Source organism: Triticum urartu, chromosome 3A, assembly GCF_056163025.1.
Source record: "Triticum urartu cultivar PI428250 chromosome 3A, HENAU_Tu73, whole genome shotgun sequence".
Taxonomy (NCBI): domain Eukaryota; kingdom Viridiplantae; phylum Streptophyta; class Magnoliopsida; order Poales; family Poaceae; genus Triticum; species Triticum urartu.
Genome location: NC_141875.1, coordinates 731,387,104 through 731,413,918, shown reverse-complemented (window position 1 = coordinate 731,413,918; position 26,815 = coordinate 731,387,104). Strand labels below are relative to the sequence as shown.

General features: G+C 44.7%; 1 long non-coding RNA gene and 1 pseudogene across 1 annotated transcript; both read right to left on the bottom strand.

The window, feature by feature from the left end:
- LOC147982353 (putative protein phosphatase 2C 69) overlaps window positions 1–9,983 on the bottom strand; it is a 72,229-nt pseudogene extending 62,246 nt beyond the window's left edge.
- Window positions 9,984–25,896: 15,913 nt separating this feature from the next.
- LOC147982352 (uncharacterized) lies at window positions 25,897–26,468 on the bottom strand. Its single transcript, XR_015600040.1, has 2 exons — window positions 26,308–26,468; window positions 25,897–26,161 (listed from the first exon to the last, which is right to left on the bottom strand). It is a non-coding gene; the product is annotated as an uncharacterized LOC147982352 (long non-coding RNA).
- Window positions 26,469–26,815: the final 347 nt, after the last annotated feature.

Here is a 26,815-nt window from a genome sequence, read left to right as displayed (position 1 = left end):
CCGTAAGGAAGTTTTACTCCTACGAGGCAGGTGAAAAACTGCTCGATCTCCTCCTGACTTAGAGTGAAGCACGCGGGAGGGTAGTCACTTCCGGTCTTCTTGGCCTTTTTGCCTTTGCGACGAGTTTCTGTGTCCTGCTTCGCCTCATCATCATCATCATCATTAGCGTGAAGCTCCTACCTGATGCCCATTGATTTCAAGTCTGCCCTTGCTTTCGGCCCATCTTTGGTCCTCTCTGGCATGTTGAGTAGGGTACCAAGCAGACTCTCGCACACGTTCTTGGTGATATGCATGGCATCAAGGCTGTGAGGCACACGGTGGATCTTCCAGTACGGCAAGTCCCAGAAAACAGACCTCGTTTTCCATAAATTCAGCAGCGGCTCTGGCGCCTTTCGCTTCTTTCCCGGCTCTGGCACCTTTTGCTTATTTCCCGGCAGTGGGGAATCTTTCCAATTTTTCAACAGCTCGTCTATTTCCTCGCCGCTCCTCGTTTCCTCCACGGGTCATCGTCGCGAAGCCACCTTCAATGTCCCATGAACACGGTTTTCGTAGACCCGGGATCTCTATCTAGCTGGCGATACGTTGTGTCATCCATGCACCTTACGCATCCAGAAAATCCGTGGACTACCTGCCCCGCGAGATATCCGTAACCGAGATAGTCGTGCACCGTCGTGAGCAGTGCGGCTCTCATAGGGAAATATTCTTTCAATGCGGCGTCCCACGTATTGGCTGGTGTTTTCCACAGCGTGTCTAGCTCCTCTTTCAGCAGCCCCAGATACAGATTGATGTCGTTCCCTGGTTGTTTCGGCCCTTCAATTAGCATACTCATGTGAATGTACTTCCTCTTCATGCACAACCAGGGGGGAAGGTTGTACATCCACACAAACACAGGCCAGGTGCTATGTGTGCTTCTCTGGCTGCCAAACGGATTGACTCCATCGGTGCTCGCGCCCAGCACGATGTTCCTTGGATCCTTCCCAAATTCTGGGTATTCGAAGTTCAACGCTTGCCACTGGCTCGCATCCTTAGGGTGACTCAGCATCTTGTCTTTTTTATTTATCTCCGGATCATTTCCGTCATCTTCCGGCTTCTTCTCCTCCCTATCCTCGTGCCAACGCAGGAGCTTTGCTAACTTAGGGTCCGTGAAATACCGCTGCAGACGAGGAGTGATCGGAAAGTACCACACCGATTTTCGAGGAGCTTTCTTCCTCTTCTTGTATCGAGTGACGCCGCACACCGGACATATGGTAGACTCCGCGTGCTCGTCCCGATAAATGATGCAATTGTTCATGCACACATGGTATTTCACATGCGGTAAATCCAGAGGAAACACGATTTTCTTCGCCTCCTCGAAACTGGTCGGGCACTTGTTCCCCTTGGGAAGACGTTCGTCCCAGAATGACATGTTCTCGTCGAAGCATGCGTCGGTCATTTTGTGTTTTACCTTCATCTCCAGAGCCATGAGCGTTACTTTCAGGCGGGTATCCTCGGGCCTGCATCCTTCATACAATGGAGTAACCGCGTCTAACTCAAGTTGATCCAACTTGGCTTTCTCTCGGGCGGCAGCTCTTGCGTTATCCGTCTACTTGAGAAGCAGCTCTTGAATATGAGGGTCCTGCACCCAGCCTCCATCGTCGTCTGCTTCGGCATCTTCATCTTCATGATCATGCCCTTCGTCTTGATCTTCCTCATCATCATGTACGACATCTTCTACATGATGACTGTGTACAGCATCACCGTCGTGATCATGTCCTGGAGATTCTTCGTCTTCTCGCCCGCCCTCGCCGTGGTGGTACTTGTCTTGTTGTCCTTCCTCATTTCTTGCCCGGCCCCCATGGACAACTTCATAGTCATCTTCATCACCTTGCCACCGATAGCCATCCATGAAACCACGCAAGAGCAGGTGGTCCCGCACCTGCCCGGAATCCGGGTCCGCAATAAGGCTCTTCAGCTTGCATCTTCGACATGGACATCTTATCTCTGTCTCGTTCTTTTGAAGCATCTCGGCCTTCGCGGAGCTCAAAAACCTATTCACGATGCCTTCAGTCATCGTGCGGACCATGATCGCCTGCGGGGTAGAGCAAAACGATATTTTAGAACCAAGAAAAAATTTGGCATGACCTTCCCTAAAAATAGGACCAAAAAGAATGCATAGTGCCAAAATTCTCGCCGAAACGGAAATGAATCAAAACATTCTGGCAAAATATTGGCAACTATCGCATTTCAAATACCGGTACCTTCAAACACAAACATATATGCAACACCACAAACACATGCAACACCACAAACATACATAGATCTAGCTAGGCCACAAAAAGTGCATGTGCACGTTGTTGGAGCGAGCTAGGGAGAAAAAAAGTAGATCTACATCATGAAGATAGCTTTCCCCTTACTTACCTATCAAAAAAAAGGTAATTTCACCACTTAATTTTGATGAATCTATGGTGGAAATGAGGTGAGGAGGAGAAGGCAGCCAAAAGTTGGAGAAGGAGGTGGAGGGAATGAAGTGGGGAAAGTGAGTGGGTAGGTGTGGGGCTGTCCAAAATATCTTGTTGGGGTCCCGGGTTACTAATGGCGCACCACCAGCAAATGCGCCATTAGTAACCCTGGTTACTAATGGCGCACCTGCAGGTGGTGCGCCATTAGTAGTTTTGCAAAAAAGTAAAAAAATAAATATATATACTAATGGCGCACCGGGTAATAGTGCGCCATTACTAGTTTAAACTAGTAATGGCGCACTGTGAAACGGTGCGCCATTAGTAGTTTTGCAAAAAAAAGAATAAAAAAATTACAGTAATGGCGTACTGTCTGCCTGGTGCGCCATTACTAGTTAGAACTAGTAATGGCGCACTTCGACCTGATGCGCCATTAGTTTGTATGGAAAATGGAAAAAAAATTAATACTAGTGGCGCACCCTGTTTCTGGTGCGCCATTAGTATATAGTAGTGGCGCACTTCTTCCATGGTGCGCCATTAGTATCAATCCTATCTATAGCCCTTTTCCTAGTAGTGCGACGACGGCGACGGCGAGGCGCAGAGGGGTAGCCGGGCAGCGTCGTCGGGGCGTGATGGAAGAACTGAACGAAATTTTTCACAAGTCTTGCTTATATAGACAGCGCATTGGTCACAGTTCGTGGCACCAACCGTGACCAATGCCCCCCTTTAGTCCCGGTTGGTGCCACCAACCGGGACAAAGGCTGCCGCTTCCCGCCCTTTGGGCTACTGAAAAGAGGAGCTCAACAAGGCATCTATTTCACTTTGACAGGAGCTTAACAAGGCAGAGAGGGAAGGGCTTATAAACCGGTGTGAGCCCCCTTCGGTTGGCGAGGTGGGACTAAACTCTGCCCGCAACGAGGACCAACCCTTTAGTCCCGGTTTGTGGCAGAAACCGGGACTAATGGTCATGGGCCAGGGGCGAGGAGCAAAATTATAAACTTTCTGTTAGTGCCATTAGTTTTAGAAAGTTGAAAGTTGAAAGTTGGCATGGGCCAGGGACTAATGGTCATGGTATTACGAGGGCCGAACCATAAGACATGAAAGCATTTCAAATGAACTCTGAAAAAGTTGAAAGTTGGCATGGTATCATAATTTCACCCACATAGCATGTGCATGTATAAAACGGACAATGGTAGCATGTTCGTGTGTTACAAAGTTGGCATGGTATCACCATAATAGTTGCGGGAGAAAGTCTTCACTTTTTCTTCGCATGTGTCATTTGCTTATTGCGTCGTAACCATCGATAATCTTCATTGTTTATCATGATGCTTGGGTCAGCCTTGACATTGAAGGGAGGAATTTCATGAAACTTTTCATAATCTTCAGACATGTCTGTCTTGCCGTCCACTCCTAGGATGTCCCTTTTTCTTGAAAGAACTATGTGGCGCTTTGGCTCATCGTATGATGTATTCGCTTCCTTATCTTTTCTTTTTCTCGGTTTGGTAGGCATGTCCTTCACATAGATAACCTATGCCACATCATTGGCTAGGACGAACGGTTCGTCAGTGTACCCAAGATTTTTCAGAACCACTGTTGTCATTCCATACTGTGGGTCTACCTGTACCCCGCCGCCTAACAGATTGACCCATTTGCACTTAAACAAAGGGATCTTAAAATCTGGTCCGTAGTCAAGTTCCCATATGTCCACTATGTAACCATAATATGTGTCCTTTCCGCTCTCGGTTGCTGCATCAAAGCGGACACCGCTGTTTTGGTTGGTGCTCTTTTGATCTTGGGCGATCGTGTAAAATGTATTCCCATTTATGTCGTATCCTTTGTAAGGCAATAGAGTCACATATGGTCCCCTGGACAACAAGTACAACTCATCACAAACAGTGTTGTTACCTCTGAGACGTGTTTCCAACCAACTGCTGAAAGTCCTGATGTGTTCACATGTAATCCAGTCATTGCACTGCTCCGGGTGTTTGGAGCGCAGACTGTTCTTGTGTTCATCGACATACGGGGTCACCAAGGTAGAGTTCTGTAGAACTGTGTAGTTTGCTTGAGACCAAGAATATCCGTCCCTGCATATTATTGAGTCTCTTCCAAGAGTGCCTTTTCCAGTCAGTCTCCCCTCATACCGCGATTTAGGGAGACCTATCTTCTTAAGGCCAGGAATGAAGTCAACACAAAACCCGATAACATCCTCTGTTTGATGGCCCATGGAGATGCTTCCTTCTGGCCTAGCGCGGTTACGGACATATTTCTTTAGGACTCCCATGAACCTCTCAAAGGGGAACATATTGTGTAGAAATATGGGCCCCAGGATGACAATCTCGTCAACTAGATGAACTAGGACGTGCGTCATGATATTGAAGAAGGATGGTGGGAACACCAGCTCGAAACTGACAAGACATTGTGCCACATCACTCCTTAGCCTTGGTACGATTTCTGGATCGATCACCTTCTGAGAGATTGCATTGAGGAATGCACATAGCTTCATAATGGCTAATCAGACGTTTTCCGGTAGAAGCCCCCTCAATGCAACCAGAAGCAGTTGCGTCATAATCACGTGGCAGTCATGAGACTTTAGGTTCTGAAACTTTTTCTCTGGCATATTTATTATTCCCTTTATATTCGACGAGAAGCCAGTCGTGACCTTCATACTAAGAAGGCATTCAAAGAAGATTTCTTTCTCTTCTTTCGTAAGAGCGTAGCTGGCAGGACCTTTATACTGCTTCGAAGGCATGCCGTCTTTTTCGTGCAAACGTTGCAGGTCCTCCTGTGCCTCAGGTGTATCTTTTGTCTTCCCATACATGCCCAAGAAGCCTAGCAGGTTCATGCAAAGGTTCTTCATCACGTGCATCACGTCGATTGAGGAGCGGACCTCTAGGTCTTTCTAGTAGGGTAGGTCCCAAAATATAGATTTCTTCTTCCACATGGGTGCGTGTCCCTCAGCGTCATTCGGAACAGCTAGTCCACCGGGACCCTTTCCAAAGATTACGTAGTGTAAATCATTGATCATAGCAAGCACGTGATCACCGGTGCGCATGGCGGGCTTCTTCCGGTGATCTGCCTCGCCTTTGAAATGCTTGCCTTTCTTTCGACATTGATGGTTGGTCGGAAGAAATCGACGATGGCCCAGGTACACATTCTTCCTGCATTTGTCCAGGTATATACTTTCAGTGTCATCTAAATAGTGCGTGCATGTGTGGTATCCTTTGTTTGTCTGTCCTGAAAGGTTACTGAGAGCGGGCCAATCGTTGATGGTCACGAACAGCAACGCCTTAAGGTTAAATTCCTCCTGTCTGTGATCATCCCACGTACGTACACCATTTCCATTCCACAGCTGTAAAAGTTCTTCAACTAATGGCCTTAGGTACACATCAATTTCATTGCCGGGTTGCTTAGGGCATTGGATGAGAACTGGCATCATAATGAACTTCCCGAAAGGATTAATGCCATCCGCGCTTAAAGCAAACCATACATTCCTTGGGTCCTTTGCAAACTCATCCCAGTACTTTCTCTCGATTTTTCTCCACTGCGACCCGTCAGTGGGTGCTCTCAACTTCCCATCTTTCTTTCGGTTCTCACTGTGCCATCGCATCAACTTGGCATGCTCTTCGTTTCTGAACAGACGTTTCAACCGTGGTATTATAGGAGCATACCACATCACCTTCGCAGGAACCCTCTTCCTGGGGGGCTCACCGTCAACATCACCAGGGTCATCTCGTCTGATCTTATACCGCAATGCACCGCATACCGGGCATGCTTTCAGATCCTTGTATGCACCGGGGTAGAGGATGCAGTCATTAGGGCATGCATGTATCTTCTCCACCTCCAATCCTAGAGGGCATACGACCTTCTTTGCTACGTATGTACTGTCGGGCAATTCATTATCCTTTGGAAGCTTCTTCTTCAATATTTTCAGTAGCTTCTCAAATCCTTTGTCAGCCACAACATTCTCTGCCTTCCACTGCAGCAATTCCAGTACGGTACTGAGCTTTGTGTTGCCATCTTCGCAAATGGGGTATAACCCTTTTTTGTTATCCTCTAACATGCGATCGAACTTCAGCTTCTCCTTTTGACTTTCGCATTGCGTCCTTGCATCGACAATGACCCGGCGGAGATCATCATCATTGGGCACATCGTCTGGTTCCTCTTGATCTTCAGCAGCTTCACCCGTTGCAGCATCATTGGGCACATCGTCTGGTTCCTCTTGATCTTCACCAGCTCCCCCCGTTGCAGCATCACCGTATTCAGGGGGCACATAGTTGTCATCATACTCTTCTTCTTCGCCGTCTTGCATCATAACCCCTATTTCTCCGTGCCTCGTCCAAACATTATAGTGTGGCATGAAACCCTTGTAAAGCAGGTGGGAGTGAAGGATTTTCTGGTTAGAGTAATACCTCGTATTCCCACATTCTGCTTGTTTGCCTCAGCCACATCGAGAAACTCATGCACGCCCTTAATGTACTCGCGGGTGTGTCTGTCACCGTACATCCATTGCCGGTTCATCTGCGTGCATTATATATAATTAAGTGTCCAAATTAATAGAAGTTCATCATCACATTAAAACCAAAGTACATACATAGTTCTCATCTAACAACATATAGCTCTCCAGAGCATCTAATTAATTAAACCATACATTGAAACTATGTAAAACATTTCAATGCAAAAACAAATGCGATCATAGTCGCAACCAAGGTAAAAATTGATCCAATGGCATAATGATACCAAGCCTCGGTATGAATGGCATATTTTTTAATCTTTCTAATCTTCAAGCGCATTGCATCCATCTTGATATTGTGATCATCGACGACATCCGCAACATGCAACTCCAATATCATATTCTCCTCAAATTTTTTTATTTTTTCCTTCAACAAATTGTTTTCTTCTTCAACTAAATTTAACCTCTCGACAATAGGGTCGGTTGGCATTTCCGATTCACATACATCCTACATAAATAAAATCTATGTCACGTTGGTCGGCATAATTTTCATAAACAATAAATGAACCAATAGTTATAAAGATAATATATATACCACATCCGAATCATAGACAGGACGAGGGCCGACGGGGGCGGATACCAAAACCAATTCACTATATAAGATGCAATAATAAAAGTAAGAAAATAATACAAGTATCTATGTAAACATACAAGTAAGAATATTTTTCCTTTCAGAAAGAAGATAAGAACAAGAGGCTCACCACGGTGGTGCCGGCGATGAGCTCGGCGCGGGTGATCAACGGCGGTGAAGACGGGGACGGTGCGTGACAGACCGCTAAACCTAGACAAATATTATGGAAAATGGAGCTTGGAGGTCGAGCTTGGAGAGGATAAAGCTTAAGTAGTGTGGCTCGGGCATTCCATCGAACACCTTGTGTGCATAGGAGGTGAGCTAGAGCACCACCAAGCCCTCTCCCCCTCGGCCAGAGAAAAATAGAGCACTGAGGTGCTCTGCTCGCGAGCGAGAGGTATATATAGGCACCTCATTGGTCCCGGTTGGTGACTTGAGCCAGGACTAAAGGGGAGCCTTTGGTCTCGGTTCAAGCCACCAACCGGGACGAATGGTGGTGGGCCAGGAGCGAGGCCCATTGGTCCCGGCTCATCCCACCAACCGGGACCAAAATGTCCAGATGAACCGGGACCAATGGCCCACGTGGCCCGGCCGGCCCCCTGGGCTCACGAACCGGGACCAATGCCCAGATTGGTCCCGGTTCTGGACTGAACCGGGACTAATGGCCTGACCTGGCCTGGACCAAAGCCCTGTTTTCTACAAGTGTAGTCCTACTAGGAAGGAAGGAGGGGGAAGGAAAGAGAGGGAGAGGTAGAGGGAAAGAGGGGCCGTGCCCCCCTCCCCTAGTCCTATTTGGACTCCCCTTGGGGGGGGGGGGGGGTGGAGGCGCGCCACCTCCTGGGCTGCTGCCCTCTCTCTTCCCTAAGGCCCACTAAGGCCCAATACTTCCCCGGGGGGCTCCGGTAACCCCTCCGGCACTCTGGTTTTCTCCGAAATCACCCAAAACACTTCCGGTGTTCGAATATAGCCGTCCAATATATCGATCTTTGTGTCTCGACCATTTTGAGACTCCTCGTCATGTCCATGATCATATCCGGGACTCCGAACTACCTTCGGTACATCAAAACACATAAACTCATAATACCGAATGTCACCGAACATTAACCATGCGGATCCTATGGGTTCGAGAACTATGTAGACATGACCGCGACTCATCTCCGGTCAATAACCAATAGCGGAACCTGGATGCTCATATTGGTTCCTACATATTCTACGAAGATCTTTATCGGTCAAACCGCATAACAACATACGTTATTCCCTCTGTCATCGGTACGTTACTTGCCCGAGTTTGATCGTCGGTATCTCAATACCTAGTTCAATCTCGTTACCGGCAAGTCTCTTTACTCGTTCCGTAATGCTACATCCCGTAAGTAACTCATTAGCTACGTTTCTTGCAAGGCTTATTGTGATGTACATTACCGAGAGGGCCCAGAGATACCTCTCCGACAATTGGAGTGACAAATCCTAATCTTGATCCATGCCAACTCAACAAACCCCATCGGAGACACCTATAGAGCACCTTTATAATCACCTAGTTACGTTGTGACGTTTGGTAGCACACAAAGTGTTCCTCTGGTATTCGGGAGTTGCATGATCTCATAGTCATAGGAACATGTATTGTTATGGAGAAAGCAATAGCAACAAACTAAACGATCATCGTGCTAAGCTAACGGATGGGTCAAGTCAATCACATAATTCCCTAATGATGTGATCCCGTTAATCAAATGACAACTCATGTTAATGGTTAGGAAACATAACCATCATTGATTCAACGAGCTAGTCAAGTAGAGGCAAACTAGTGACACGCTCTTTGTTTATGTATTCACACATGTACTAAGTTTCCGGTTAATACAATTCTAGCATGAATAATAAACATTTATCATGATATAAGGAAATATAAATAACAACTTTATTATTGCCTCTAGGGCATATTTCCTTCAGATAGAGTCGGTCAACCCGACAACAAGATTAAGACACGAGATCATTTGGATCAAAGGTAATATTTCGTTCCTACTATGTTTCTTACTACGAGTAATTTTTCATACGTAGCAGGCTCCCAACACTCTTGGTCATGAACTAGCAACCTACGTGCAGATAACCAACAAATATTCTGAACCCTACCAAAAACTCATCGCCGCTCTACCAAGCGCGACAGAGAAAAACATGCTGGGTGGGTGTCAATCATTTACAGGAGATTGGAGGAGTGGCCTCCATGTCACACAATTCCAGGCGCGTATTCTAGAACTTTCTGTCTCTCTTTTTTGGGTATTCTAGAACCTTCTCGAGAGACAAGGCAGGGGAAGCGGGCGCGGCGACGCGTTGGCCGGTGTCGGCGAGGAGCAGCGTGATGTCCTCGCCCTTGCGGCTGCGGCTGGCCTCCCCGCGGAGCACGTCCGGGCGCTCCATCTGCTCGCTCGTGACCTCCCGCCGCTGCAGCACGCCGAGCGGCACCGCTGCCATCGCCATGGCACCGCCGCACCGATCGCCTGCCTCCCCCAAACCCTCCCCCTCCTCCTCCCAGCAAGACCACTCAATCCAACGGCTCGCCCCCCACGCTTCGCCCCCGTAACGGAAAGTGGGAGGGAGGGAGGAAAAAAATCCATGCGGAATGGCGCCGCCGATGGGCCACAAGCGATAGTGGGCGCCATGCAGAAGGGGGCAATCGAGGGAGGGAAGAGGCACGAATGCGTTGCGATTTTATCGGGGCAGAGACGCGCAGTGCAGTTATGATTTGACTCGTGCCAGCTCTTTTTTGTTTGTGTTCCGCTAGTTTCTGCTCTGCTGTGTATCTCTCTCTCTTGTTCCGGGCAAGGTGGGGCTAGGTGCGCACGAGCTGGATGCGTGCGTGGATAGGTGGAGTCGGGGGTCTGAGAACCCGAGAGGCAGCCGGCCCGGCTGGCCAGGCGCAGTGCTTCCAGGACATAATTCTTCTATGCAGCAATGAGGATAATCCTCATGTTACGGACGTAGTCCGTGTAGTTGCTACCATCATCTTTCAACTTAGCTTTCTCTAGGAACACATTAAAATTCAACGGAACAACAACACGCCTCATCTATCTACAACAACATAGACATGCAAAATACTATCAGGTACTAAGTTCAAGATAAATTAAAGTTCAACTAATCAAATTACTTAAGATCTCCCACTTAGATACACATCTCTCTAATCATCTAAGTGATCACGTGATCCATATCAACTGAACCATGTCCGATCATCACGTGAGATGGAGTAGTTTTCAATGGTGTACGGCATCATCGTGCCAGGGTACTGGTCCAACTCGCTTTCATCATCACGATCTATGGTGGCAATCTGAACACTGGAGGAGGCAGTGATGGCAAGGTATGCTAGAGGTAGCGATATAAGGGACCGTACAGAGTTATTTCCGAGTTACTACCACCTCAGTGGCACGTCACGAAAAATCAGTGCCTAATCAACACCATGAGCTGCAAAACCACTTTTGATGTGGCATGAAACCACTCAGGACTTGATTATCCGGTTTTGACATTTTTAGGGTTGAAATCATACCAAATTCGAGTTGAGGGTGTTATGGCTCTGTTGAAGAGGATTTGGGGGTGAAAAGTATACTACTTCCTCTGTATCAATGGACTGGTTATGCAATGAGAGAATACTCAACAACTCTTTATCATCTTCCTTCGTCTATCTCCCTCCTGCTCTCCTCACCTACTCATTTTCCCCTCTGTGCGATCGATCCCCTTTCCTAGGGTTCATCGGTCGTCACAATTGGTATGAGAGGCCCCAAAAAATTTCTTCTCCACTGCCGATCAGCGCCGTCGCCCACATCCCACTACTAGGGAAAAGCCTATACACAGAATCTTACCAGTAGCGCGCTCGCACGAACCTTGTTGCTGAAATAAATGTATCAGTAGCGCGCCTACTCTAAGACGCTCTACTACTATAATTGCCACGACGCCGCCGCGAGGCTAGTTCTAGTAGCTGCGCGCTAATATGAAGAACGCTACTACTAGGGACCATAGCAGTAACGCATTTACACAATAACCGCTACTGCTAAGTTTACTAAAAAATTAAGTCCCACCTCGCTTCGTGAAGAGAGTTTATACCACCTTAAATATGCTACTTCTCAAACTTTCACAACCACTTGGTCTTCATTGAACTCTATTGACAAATCAGATTGTATACAAAAAGATCATTGATGGTCAATGTATTTTTTATGTCAATTTTACATGCTGGCACATAGCAGTAGCGCGCTCTTTGTGAAAGGCGCTACTGCTAGGTCGTTTAGTAGTAGCGCCTTTTGATATAGCGCGCTACTGCTAAGCCATTCCATCTCCCCCACTCTCGGACCTATCCGATCCACTCACACTCACACTCGCTCGATCTCGCCCTCATCCCCCACCCCGGTCTGCGCCGCGACCACCTCCTCCTCCTCGCTGGACTCGGTACCGGCCTCCTCCTCCGTCCTCCCTCTAGTCGCCGCTGGCCAGTCCCTCCTCGCTCCATCTTCCTCCTCCGTCCTCCCTCCACTCGCTGCTGGCTGGCCCCTCCTCACTCCATATTCCTCCTTCGTCCTACTCTCTTCTCCCTCCTCGAGTCACCCCTCCTTCTCCCTCCTCGCTCCTCCATCTAGTTGGATTTAGTTTATTTATTATGTAGTTGATTTAGTTGATTTAGAACATCTTGATTTAGTTGATTTAGTAGGCTAGTTGATTTAGTTGATTTAAAACATTTTGATTTTGTTGATTTAGTATGCTAGTTGATTTAATTGATTTAGTATCCACCATTTTATTGTTATTTTTTCTGTACATGGATAGGTAGATCCAATTGTGTTTTTGTAATAAGATATTTTTTGGAAAAATGTAGGTGCCAATTTAGTTAATTTTGCCACTTGTTCTTTTAATCAATTATCTTAGGCAATAGGGGCTAAATGAGATGAAATGTCTTGGTAGGTGGTACCCTTATTTGGTACATATTTGTGAAAAGTTTTTTTGTCAATAGGTGCCACCGAAATGCTTTGTCCATAAAACTGCTTCTCACGGAAGAACCAAAAATATCACATGCTACTGTTTTTCTTTCCCGTGAAGTGAATCGCTAATCCTTTGCTCATATTGCTTTAGGAAAATGGCACCACCATCACTACCACTATGTCGACTGTGCAAGTCAAGGTGCGCCAGCAGCCTTGCAACTAGCAAGCTGTTCGGCATCTACTTCCAGCCGAGTTTTCTTCATGCGGCGGTAAGAAATTAAATAAAATGTGAGGTTGAAATTTTTAGTGTTGGCATTACTGCATTGTGTCATTTTGCTTTTTTTTACACAGATCGTCCCATGCAATGTGAGGTTGAAATTCAACAAGCTGACAAGAGACACTGTGACATTTGAGGCTCCTGGGGCCCATACACTATGGAGGTCGAGAAAGGACGCAATATGTCACAGATTGGAGGAGATGGATGGGCCTGTTTCCTCGCCCGCATGGGTCTTACTGGTGGTGAGTTGATCAGATTCTCCTTCGGAGAAGAAAGACCCAAGCTGGCTGTCATTTATATCAACCTGGTGGAAGATGATGAAGGTGACGAAGATGATGCAGATAATGAGGACCCACTCGATGAAGATGATGAGAACCCACTTCATGAAGCCATCGTAGCTCAAAGAATGAGGCTGAGCGAGGAGGAGGTGTGCAACCTATGGGACATAATTCCGCCATGTGATGACTTTGTCGGGGTGCCATTCGTGACCCACCTGACAAGTACCATGGTCGATCGGCATGAAATGTTATGTTATACGTACTACCTGTAGTAATTTGATGATATATATATATATAGGTAAATTGTTTGGGGCACCTAGACCCATTATATGGCAACTCACATTTGTAGTGCATGATGTAGAATGCACGACAAAATGACTTTCCAAATTTGTTTGCATGCACTACAACCATCAACGGTCATTGATTGCTTTCCAAAAAACAAATATACTATTGTTTCCTAGCAATGATTTCTTTCCAAACAAAGAGGGTATGTATGTATGCTCTTATTTTTAAGGTATCAGATACCACCAAATAATATAAGGCCGGGTCACACTTTTTAATGCCTAATGTTTTTATACAAATTAAGATGACCATATAATATAAAATGTGACCCAAATTATTATTTTACTTTTAGGAAAATATGATGCATACCCATACACGATTATTTTTAGTTTTAGGAATGCACATTGCGTGCCAATACCCACACATGATTTTTCCCATGTGTATGTGGACCTAGGATTTTATACCCGCATACCCTTTTTCATTATACGCATGCTTTGTAGATATAAACAAAATTGATATACTTTGGACGGTACATACCCGAACATATTTTTTATCACGTATATTCTGTTGAGACATACCTGTAACTGATACTGGAGATATACCCAAAAATTGTATAATTTACATATACCTAATATATAGGGTATGTACATATACCTAAGATATTGTACACACAAACTCATTTTTTAGTACATGTATATGCCTTGATGACATATCCAAAAATAATATAGTTTTAATGGAGACATACCTAATAATTATATACTCTCTTTTTTTGGTATGTATATGTACCTAAGATATTATACGCACAAACTATTTTCTTCAAAAGTATAACATGAATATGGTGCCATGTGACATACGTTTCTCCAAAAAGGTATACAACATTAATAAAATATGAATTCTTGTTCTCTGTAGAATACTGCACGTACCATGCATGTGACCATTAATTGTTCAGTCTCGCTTTCCATTCTAATGTGGGCAATAATTAGCAATAACTATTTCCTAATGAAACACTCTAGTACTAGTACAAGTGCACATATCTCAGCGTAATCCGACGGTTTATAGGCAAGGTGCCCAGGCACCTAGGTGTCCCATATTGTAGTCATATATATATATATATATATATATATATATATATATATATATATATATATAATATATATATATATATATATATGCTTTATTGTTATACTTACAAATGCAAATTATTCGATGATATGCTTAGTGAATCCGATGATATGCTTAGTGTAGAGTCCAATGATATGCTTTGTGGAATCTAGTCGATGATATGCTTTAGTGTAGAGTCTGATCACATGCTCTTATTAGTGTAGAATCCAAGAAACTATTAATAGTGTAGATAATCCATATATACTTATTAGTAGAATTCATGATTAGTTAGTACAAATGCATAGTACTGTGTCTTTTGATAGTGTAGAAATCTAGACTTAATAGAAATATATTTCCAAGTGTATGTGCTAGGCTATTAATTAATTGATATGTTTTTCTTATTCAGAAATTGCCAAAGAACCTATCTGTGAGTTGTGGTATCGAGCCTGATGACGAAGGCTCAGTTGGACTACGCCTTACCGCAAGGGGCTCCGTCACCATCTGTACTTACCGCATGGACACAGACGGTCGCACAAACTTAAACTCGGTTGGGTGGAAGAGATTCCTCGTTGACAAGAATCATCGTGTTGGACAGGACATCCTAATTACTATCAGGAACATCCACCATCCAGGCTTGAGAATGGTGATCGTCGTCGATATCATCTAGAACTACATATGTGTGTGTGTGGCTATATCATCTAGAACTACATATGATGATCGTCGTCAATATCATGTAGAACTACATATGATGATCGTCGTCGATATCATGTAGAACTACATATGATGATCGTCGTCGATATTATCTAGAACTACATATGATGATCATCATCGATATCACCTTGTACTGCTTGAGGATGCATGTGGAGTATATATGAAATTATTATCTAGTAATTTGAACTAAAACCACGGCGAGTAATTTGGAACCAAGGGAGTACTACCTAGTACCTATAATGCTTTATGAAATTGATATCTAGTAGTACCTAGTATCTAGAAATTGCTATTTATTGAAGCTGAAACGGGGTAGGAAGCTGGGGGGAAATGATGAAAGATATAGCAGTAGCGCGGGGCCAGGAAATCGCTACACCTAATTAATAGTAGCGCGTTCCGGAAAAGCGCTGCTGATACAGTCCATAGTAGTAGCGCGGGTACAGACCGCGCTACTACTAACAGTTAGCTGTAGCGCCTTATTGGTAGCGTGGCTGCCCGCGCTGCTGATAGCCTCAAAACCCGTGCTACTACTAGAGTTTTCCGTAGTAGTGTCCTCTTGGTAAATCGGTAACATCCACCGCATCAGGTGCGGATTCGCTTCAGTGAATTCGCACGAAATCATGTGCAGGGTTCGATTTGCTCAGAGCGGGAGCAACTGCGCCGTCCAAGGATTCTGTGCAGATGCGGCAACTCATGGCCGCCATAGAGAATCAGACATCCAACCTCACGGATCTCATGGAGATGCTCCTCTCGCGATTCGACGAGGAGAAGGCGGAGGCAGACAAATGCGCATGTGCAAACCAAGTTCAATCATCAGGTGTGTCAAGAGCTGCAGAGTCTGTCGAAACAGATCAGTATCACTCAAGCCGATATCGATGATGTGCGTTAGGCGGCATCTCCCTCGGCCTCGTCTGCTCTGTCCGCCAGGTTCGGCATCGAAAACCCTTCCACCGCCGTGCTCCACACACTGCCGCCCAAGGAGGGACCGCATCACCCGGCACCACCACCACCACCGGGACCCCATGCACCCCCATCTGTGGGGGCGTTGCCCATGCCGCATGCTCTCACCGGAGAATCACAGCCCGCGTGGCTTGTCAACGAGGGTTCTCCCCTGCTTCCCAGGCCAGCAACATTAATTTCGCTAGATTCGGCATCGGTAAGAGGAGCAATCGGAGTGCTAATAAAATGATTGTTGTTGGTATTGGCAAAGTCACACAATTTAGTATTATCTTGAGCCATCGTGACAAGCAAGCGATCCAACACACAAACAAACAAGAAACGAGCAAAAAGAGACGAACTAGAAAAGAAAAGGTGAACGGAGAAAGAGGGCGAATAAAACGGCAAGTGTGAAGTGGGGGAGAGGAAAACGAGAGGCAAATGGAAAATAATGTAATGCGAGGGATAAGAGTTTGTGATGGGTACTTGGTATGTCTTGACTTGTGCGTAGACTCCCCAGCAACGGCGCCATAATTCCTTCTTGCTACCTCTTCAGCACTGCATTGGCTTTCCCTTGAAGAGGAAAGGGTGATGCAGCAAAGTAGTGTAAGTATTTCCCTCAGTTTTTGAGAACCAAGCTATCAATCCATTAGGATACACACGCAAGTTCCTCGTACCTAGACAAACAAATAAGAACCTCGCAACCAACGCAATAAAGGGGTTGTCAATCCCTTCACGGTCACTTACGAGAGTGAGATCTGATAGATATGATAATGATAAGATAAATATTTTTGGTATTTTTATGATATAGATTGAAAGTAAAAATTTCAAAGTAAAATAGATTGGAAACTTATATGATGGAGAATAGACCTGAGGGGCATATGTTTCACTAGTGGCTTATCTCAAGATAGCATAAGTATTACGATGGGTGAACGAATTACTGTCGAGCAATTGATAGAATTGAGCATAGTTATGAGAATATCTAGGCATGATCATAAATATAGGCATCACGTCCGTGACAAGTAGACCGACTCCTGCCTGCATCTACTACTATATATTACTCCACACATCGACCGCTATCCAGCATGCATCTAGAGTATTAAGTTCATAAGAACAGAGTAACGCATTAGGTAAGATGACATGATGTAGAGGGATAAACTCAAGCAATATGATATAAACCCCATCTTTTTATCCTCAATGGCAACAATACAATACGTGTCGTTTCCCTTTCTGTCACTGGGATCGAGCACAGCAAGGTTGAACCCAAAGCTAAGCACTTCTCCCATTGTAAGAAAGATCAATCTAGTAGGTCAAACCAAATTGATAATTCGAAGAGACTTGCAAGGATAACCAATCATGCATAAAAGAATTCAGAGAAGATTCAAATATTGTTCATAGATAGACTTGATCATAAATCCACAATTCATCAGATCTCGACAAACACATCGCAAAAAGAGTTACATCGAATAGATCTCCAAGAATATCGAGGAGAAAATTGTATTGAGATCCAAAGAGAGAGAAGAAGACATCTAGCTACTAGCTATGGCCCCGAAGGTCTGAAGTAAACCACTCACCCATCACCAGAGAGGCCATGGAGTTGATGTAGAGGCCCTCCGTGATCGATGTCCCCTCCGGCGGAGCTCCGGAAAAGGCCCCAAGATGGGATCTCTTGGGTACAGAAGGTTGCGGTGGTGGAAATAGGGTTTCATGGTGCTCCTGGATGTTTTCGGGGTATATGAATATATATAGGAGGAAGAAGTAGGTCGGTGGAGAAACAAGGGGCCCACAAGGGTGGAGGGTGCGCCTAGGGGGTAGGCTCTCCCCCTGCCTCGTGGCCTCCTCGATTGTTTCTTGACGTCCACTCCAAGTCCCCTGGATCACGTTTGTTCCAAAAATAACTGTCCCGAATGTTTCATTCCATTTGGATCCCGTTTGATATTCCTTTTCTACGAAACACTGAAATAGGCAAGAAAACAACAATTTGCACTAGGCCTTGGGTTAATAGGTTAGTCCCAAAAATAATGTAAAAGTACAAAATAAAGCCCATTAACATCCAAAACAGAATATACAATAGCATGGAACAATAAAAAATTATAGATATGTTAGATATGTATCAGGCATGCATCCATAGTTTACGATTCCCTTTGTGCCCACACGAGGGGGCTGCTAGCTACTTCACTCTTTCCTAGTGAACCTCGGCTGGGGGGCATGCATTCATAGCTTATGATTCCCTTTGTGCCGACACGAGGGAGGGGGCTGCTAGATACTTCGTACTTTGTTAGGGTGAACCTCGGTTGGGGGGGGCATGCATTCATAGCTTAGGATTCCCTTCGTGCTGACATGAGTGAGGGGGGCTGCTAGCTACTTCGCACTTTGCTAGGTGAACTTGGTTGGGGGGGGCATGCATTCATAGCTTATGATTCCCTTCGTGCCGACATGAGGGAGGGGGCTGCTAGCTACTTCGCACTTTGCTAGGCGATCCTCGGTTGGGGGGCATGCATTAATATCTTAGGATTCCCTTCGTGCCCACACGAGGGAGGGGGGCTGCTAGCTACTTCGCACTTTGCTAGGGTGAACCTCGGTTGGGGGGGGCATGTGTTCATAGCTTAGGATTCCCTTCGTGCCGACACGAAGGAGTGGGGTTGCTAGCTACTTCGCACTTTGCTAGGGTGAACCTCGGTTGGGGGGGGGGGGCATGCATTCATAGCTTAGGATTCACTTCGTGCCGACACGAGGGACGGGGGCTGCTAGCTACTTCGCACTTTGCTAGGTGAATGAACCTCGGTTGGGGCCATGCATTCATAGTTTAGAATTCCCTTCGTGCCGACACGAGGGAGGAGGGGGGCTGCTAGCTACTTCGCACTTTGTAGGTGAACCTCGGTTGGGGGGTGGGGGGAGGGGGCATGCATTCATAGCTTAGGATTCACTTCATGCAGACATGAGGAGGGGCGGGAGCAAGCAATACCATGCTCTTTGCGAGAGAGGTGCCACATTGAAGTTGCATTTGGTATTTAAAAATCAAACCACCCTTTTGATACATAAATTTGGTCCACATGCAAGTGTGTTTGTATTCTGACCCTCTCCCGCGTCATTTTTCACCAAATTTATGAACAGTAGACAAGTCGGATGACGCAACAGATACGGTTCACTCAAACTAACAGTGTGCCATGCCGGTGCACCTGTCACGCACACATTCGCACAGTACATTGGGCTCCACGAGGCTCCCCCTCTCAAAAATATTTGCCCGCCTCAAGGGTTTTTCTGTTTCATAACACACGATTGTTATCTCTGGACCGTGTGTGATGTTTCTTGTTCCCAATCCCGCCTGCATCCCTAGAAAATATCTACACGCCTCGAGGGTTTTTCTGTTTTCATAACACGCGGTTGTTATCTCCGGACCATGTGCGATGCACTATCATCAAAATTTTCAATAGCCCGGCATTTCACTCCCGCGTACTAAAATTTTCAGTACCCGTGTCATTTAATTTCCTCAAACACCCCGCCCCCCTCCACACACACACACACACACACACACACTAAAACCTCGCTCGAAACCCTAGCAAGGTCCCCGCCACCACCACAAGGCCTCCATTGTCAACATCTGTCGGTTTGCCCGTGCAGCTTATCCACTGATCTCCATACCCAGGCCGCCCTGAGTTTCTTAGATGATGCCTGCCAAACGCCCCCTTCCCACAGATCCCCATCCCCCACTCATGAGCATCGCAGCCTAAGCCCGGTTACGCTACCCGTGGAGCTCGAGGAGCAACTAGCCCAAAAGAGGTGTATAGCGGTCTCTTCGCCCGACGTCGCCGAGGAAGCTGACGACCATTACTGGCGGCAGGCACTCAAGCAGCAGGCTAGAGTATGCAGGCATGTCTCGGCCGTCGGCTACGATATCGAGGTCATCGACAGAGACGGCTTGAGGCAGGCTATGTCACAGGTTAAGTGGCCCACCCCCAACCCCTTGGGTTCAACCACCGTCGATCTCATCCATGGCCCCGCCGCCGATCTCCTTTGGCTCGCTATCAACAATTTGCCATTCTACATCGCCATTGAGCCCCTTTTGTCATTTCTGAAGGACATGTTCTGCGATGCTGGCTTGGGATCCATAGCTTCCAAGTCAGACCTCATCAATGGCAACCACGAGGAGGGCACCCTCTCCGGCTCTTCTAAGGGGAAAGAGCCCATCTGCTCTTCCAAGGGGATACCGCCCGTCCGCGACATCAGGGAGGGCACCCTACAGCTGTGTTCTTCCAAAGGGAGGAGCCCATCTGCGACAACATGGAGCGCATCTAGGGTTCGTGCTCTTCCCACGGAAACGAGCCCATCTGTGACAAGTGAGGAAACCCGTGATTTTTTTGTCATGCCTCTTCACAGGGGGAAACCCATGATTTGTTATGTCAAGTCCCTTTTGTAGTGTAGTGAGAGTATGTCTAGTTTTAATTGCTATATCTAGTTGTTTGTAGTATGCCTTCTTTATTTCAGTTGTTCACAATGTAATGCTCTATATGTGCAATTATTTACTGTGCAGTACATTTCATCAATCCATTTTTAAACATACCGATTGGAATGCATATATTTGCTTGCTGTTAAGCTTGTTATAGCTAGCATATGCCTCTTTTAAAGTTTTTTGATTGTTTGATTGTTTGTAGTTAGCATATGTTCAGATTCAAATGCTATCTTTGGTTGTTCGTAGTATGCCTTGTTTATTCCAATTATTTGCAACGTGATGTTCTATATGTGCAAGTACGAACTATGCGTTCAATTTCATCAGTACAAGTTTCAACAATACCACTATGAATGACTACATTTGGTTGCTCCATCTTGTAGTTAACACGCCTTTCCATTTTTATTTACCAATAACCAGTGTACTTAGACTGGCACAGTACCAGTTTGAATGACTATGTTTGCTTGTTGTTAAACATTAGGCCTGTTGCAGTTAGTACACCTTTCCACTTGTTTTGCTTTACTAGCGTGCTTAAACCTGCACACTAAAGCTATCTTTTGGAGATTATTTTGTCTGTCATGTATAATTTTGGTCGATGTTTAGCCTGTTGTGCTCAACATGCTTCTTGATGTACCTACACAGGACAATTTTGGGAACGACTGTTGTTTTCCATCGAGGTTAGTTTCATCCCATGTCTTATATCTGCTCACTGTTCAGGATATTGGTAGCTGGTACCATATAGGCCGGGAGCTGATAAGGGACTAATCGGTGAATCAGACTTTTAACTGAATATATCTGCAAACCATTTATTGTTAGGTTAACTAGGATCATATGTAATATATCTGAGGCTACATAGCAACAAGCATTGTACTTAATGTCTAAATATGCAATCCTAGGCTACATAGCAACAAGGAAGAGTGTTAAATTAATGTCCTAATGATGTCTAGATATACGTAGAAGAGTAGCAGCAGCAACAAGAACAACACATCCATGTTTGGATACTCAACTTAGCTAGAGGGTATAGTTAGTTTCTAGCTCATTACTAACCATGAACTAACTCCATCCAAAGAGTTGTTTGGGTGGCAGGGTTAGATTGACAATAAATGCAATAGGAGAACTAGCTCCAATTAGCACCTCTTGGGTTGGATATTTTTTTTGGGTGGGTTATAGATTCAACTAGATCAAACTAGCCCTCATGTTTAGATATACTTTAGGGCTATTTGAGCCCGAACTAGCTCAAACTAATTGTAACCCATAGATACAGCAACAGTTAATCAGCCGATAATTTGTAAGAATGCACTAAACCCCTTCCGGCCCATAATATAATATGTTAAGTCATCTAATATGCGAGTATATTGGATGTTATAAGATACTCCCTCCGTTACTAAATATTTGTATTTTTAGAGATTTCAAATGGACTACCACATATGGATGTATATAGACATATTATAAAAAGAGTGTTGTACTACATCATTGTGCCATTGCTGTTTAACTTCTAACATTAACTTGGTGCTTTTAGGTACATATGTCTTTGGTAAAGATCCACGCTTCGACCCTTTCTACGTATGGGGCAATGAGATATCAATGAACTAGCATGAAGTGAGGAATCTTATAAAGATTCTTAGTAAACTGGGTCCAAAGATGGCAATTAAACTATTTATTTACACTTTATCCAAGACAACATCGAACTGCAGGATGGTAAGTAAGAACTCTGCAACCTTCTTTTTACCGTCCATAATGAGTTGTATTAGAGGACAATGTCTGAATCTTTTTCCTCAGCAGTGGTTGCCAAAGCAGTTTACTCAAGATTACATCTCAAACTACATGATTGGTGGCATGCAAAGGTTAAAGTATTTCTACCAGAACATGATGATTATCTAGATGTTTTCATAAAGACCATGAAGGATGGGTGGTCGCCCATCACAAGGGGTTGGACTAGAGTCATGCGTGCATTCTGCATGGAGGAGGGCACAATATGGGCATTCTGCTTCACCTTGTTCAGCCACCAGAATATATTTCACATCTTTGTTTACCGTCTTTAATAGTACAATTATACAACTGTGATTCATCATTCTTTATTTGGTTCCTATGTAATTCTTGAACATATGTATGCATGAATCAAATAATGCATTGGTTGTTTGAACCTGATGGACATGAATAAAGCTGCAGCATACATTCAAATTCAAATTCAAATCCAGTACAATTTGAAATAGCAGCAATTAAATTTCGATGAAATTACGCTCTCCAGGTTGTTACGGCACAGACGATTGGTGAAACACAAATGTTTGCGATATACACCATAGTCCGAGACGGTTCAGAGAGAGGAAACGTGTGCAAGCATGCACACAGTTGCCATTTATAAAGAGTGTGCGATGTCAGACAATATCACAAACGGTGCGGGCACACTAAATGTTTGTGTTAGTTTCCTTATTGTACATGATTCGCAACCATGAACTATTTCTTATGAAGTATGCACCGTAAACGTTGCACCACAGAATAGCGTGTGTGATAGTTGTCGTATATGACGGTCCGACGTTTGGTAATCCTATCTGACACTCGTATGACGATTAGCTAATCTTATTAACAGTGAGCCGTTTGTGATGAGCTGTGCATCATACACGTTCTATAATAGTGAACCGTTTGTGATGGGCCGCGCATCATAAATGTAGCACCACAGAATACCGACTGCGGTGGCAATGCGAGCATAAGCGAGTAGGAGTACTATAGGGGCCCTAACCCCGACGGTTTCTGGGTCGTGTGGGAAGGACCCCCTATTGCCCACACTCACTTGGCGACGGTTCCAAATGCCGTCGCGGAAAGGGTTAAAAACTGTTTGTTTAGGACCGACGTGCACCAGTGGAGGGAGGCAGTGGTGGCGAGGGACGCAGGGACTCTCCGGTGACGGCGAGGGAGGAAGTTGTAGCGAGGGAGGCAGGGGCGTCGAGGGTGGCTCCGGTGGCATTGATGAGGTCGCGCGGCTCCGGTGGTGTCGACGGCGCGCGGCTCTAGTGGCTCCGGGGGCGCCGATGTCGGCAGGAGACGGTGGTGAAGTGTGGCGAGGGATTTGGGAGAAGTGCTGGCCTGGGGGGAATCGCGCGGGGGTTAAGTCAAGTAGAGTAGCGCTGGAAGTAAAAATGCGCCATTATTAAGTTAGGTACATCGCTTTTTAGAAAACACGCTACTGCTATAGCTATTTATTTTCCTTTTCTTTTCTTATTTCCTTTCCCCATCCTATATCGGTGGTCTAAAAAACGCGCTGCTGTCTATTGTGTATAGCGACTGTCATGAAGATACGCTACTACTATGCCTTTCTCCTTTTTTTTGTTTTTCTTTTTTTCTATACATTTTATTTTTTTCCTTTCTCCTTTTTCTATATCTTTCATTTTCATTTCCTTTTCTATTTGTTTTTCATTTTATTTTATTTTCATTAGCAGTAGCGTTTTTCATGGTAAACGCGCTGCTACAATAATCATAGCGGTAGCGTGGTTTTTCTAAGATTGCTACTACTATTTTTAGCCTATCGGCTTAGTAGTGGGAATTATAGTAGTAGCGCTTTTCCCTAAAGAAATGCTACTGCTACATCCGTATCTGTAGCACGGTTCATGTGCACGCGCTACTGCTATGAAGCAGTAGTGCCCTTTTTTAACCAATGCTACTGCTAAAGTTCTGTGTATAAAGTTTTCGCTAGTAGTGATAAGTGGGTTGTTCAAGTAAGAACAACACACTACCACCAGTCTACCCACATAATAACTTATCAAAACAGTGAACGCGTGTGAATCTTGATGAACTTGACTAGACAACATTCACATGTGTCCTCTAGAACACTTTGCTCACTATAAGAAACAGTTCCGGCTTGTCCTTTGCTATAAAAAGGATTATGCCACCTTGTTGCACCATGTTACTATCGTTACTTGTTAGTTTCTACAAATTATCTTGCTATCAAATTATCTGTCACCACTATTTTATATCACCTGCAGAGAATACCTTGCTGAAAACCACTTATTAATTCCTTTTGCTCGTTGTTGAGTTCGACACTCTTACTTATCGAAAGGACTACAATTGATCCCCTATACTTGTTGGTCTTCAACAGCCCATGCTACTGACCTGTGTTGGGGGCACGGTGGGGATCACTTAGTAGTAGCGTCGTTTATCTGTGCCCGCGCTGCTACTATTCTCTACCGATAGCGTGCTGTTTTTATCGGCACTACTACTAAGTAGCAGTAGCGCTGCCTTACTAACCCGCAGCACTATTAAGTGGTTTCCTATAGGGGTTTTCCTAGCAGTGCTACCTCCGCCACAGGCTCCAACATGCCACAATGCAAAGGAGCTGTCGATGTCGCCCACACTTCCTTAGGTTCAGGCGATATTCAAGTCGCTTCCTCCCAACAAGATGCTATAGGAGCTGAGCCAGCCAACTCCTGCTCCGGCTGCTCCTCCATCCAATGTGGTGCACTTAAGCTCCATCTATGACCATTAAGCCGTTGTCGTCATCTCGGATGACGATGTGCAAGAGAGGAATCGGGCGCACCTTTTAGTTTTAGTTAGATTTAATTTTGTGATTTCAATACTGTTGTTCAAATCTGTGTAAAATGTGGATGCCAACTAGTTTAACATTAATGTTTGAGTAAGGTTTAGTTTAATTAATGTTTTAACTAGATTAGTGTAACATGCTGGGGTTATCTGACAGTAGGTGCTTACTGACATATGGACCCACAGGACAAAGCCAGCATCAGCCACATGGCACATGACTTCTATTACTGGCATCTACTGTCCATGGTGCAATACTTATAATTTGTTAGTTAGTGGCGTTGCATGCCAAACGCCACAGATGAGAGATATGCAACTGGCGTTGGGTGTGGATGTTAGTACCAACTTACCACTGCTGTTACACTAGCGGCAACGGCATCTACTGCCACTAAATACATTTTTTGAACGCCGCTAGTTGGCATTTATGCACTTGTATCTTACTAGTTTGCCTCGCATGCTACTAAGTTGTATAGTTTCTTATTGAGTTATTATTCCATGCGCCAATATCCTTTTGATTTTAATAATCTATGTCTTTGGTCTTCTATTTGTTTTGAAGAAATTGCTAAAATTATTCAATTCACATTCACCCCCTCGGTCGAGATCATTTTTTAGGACATTGCTCTGGTCGATATCTGATCCTACAAGTTTCTACCACTAAACATACTCACCGACTAGAGAAATGTATACTACTTCCTTGTGTTCTGGGCCCATCAAAAATGGGACTGCCGGTACAGTTAGGTCGATTCATTCATGTCGTATAAGGTTGTTTTTTTTAACTTATAAATCACGAGGCCATGCAAACCTAAAATTACCAGATCAATATTGCACATGACAAAATCGAATAGAAGACCTAAATTTGGCAATCGTTATGTATTCTTAGATGCATGTCACTGGAAGATTTTATTATTGGATCACATCATTTGTCCATTTTTCGACATGATTGTTCAGTGCAACTCTACAAACAGATACGGCACCTACAATGCCAATAGTATGGGACGGGGTTGATACACCATGAGGCAGTGAGTTCCGCTCCAAACAAATCTTTGCAGGTCCCCTAGCATTTTGACAGATTGCACTCACGGCCGATAGAAGCAGTTACATCCTTGCATGTTGTTCTTTGCGGGTGGACTAGATACTTGCATTTACCTGTAAAGAAAAACACACACCATAAAAAGAAGTCCAAATTGGAAAAAAATATGAAAATATTCATGATGTTTAAGTGACATTATTATCCTACTTTGGTTGATAGGAGAACGGAAACATATATATGGATGGGGAGATCGATTTCTTACCAATATGAATGGAATTTCCTATATGCACAAGCACCATAAGGCAAAGAAGAATAGCTTTCCCTTCCATAAGAGAAGACACAAACTTCTTACTCCTGACTCGGTTTGGGCATCTAGAAGCATTGTATCTTTATATATAGACTAATGGCTAGAGAATATTTACTCCCATCTTACTCAAAATGAGATCACAAAGATTTGGCCGTCTCACTATACTTAATTTGTAAAATATGGTTCTATCTATAAGATGGTATCCATTTCATGGATGTTATCTTTCCATCTATGCAAATATAAATTTAGAAGATATTCTTAAGTTTGTGTCATTAAATGCGATATCATCTCAAATCTAGTATTAAATACCATATCATTTGAGTACTAGCACATTGGACATGGTATAGAGTACAGCTAACCATCACCTGCCAGTTTTCTCTTGTATGGGATGATGTTGCTACACCATCACCTGTCAATTCTGCACACACAAAAATCTAGCTCTCTACACAAATGATGTCATGGA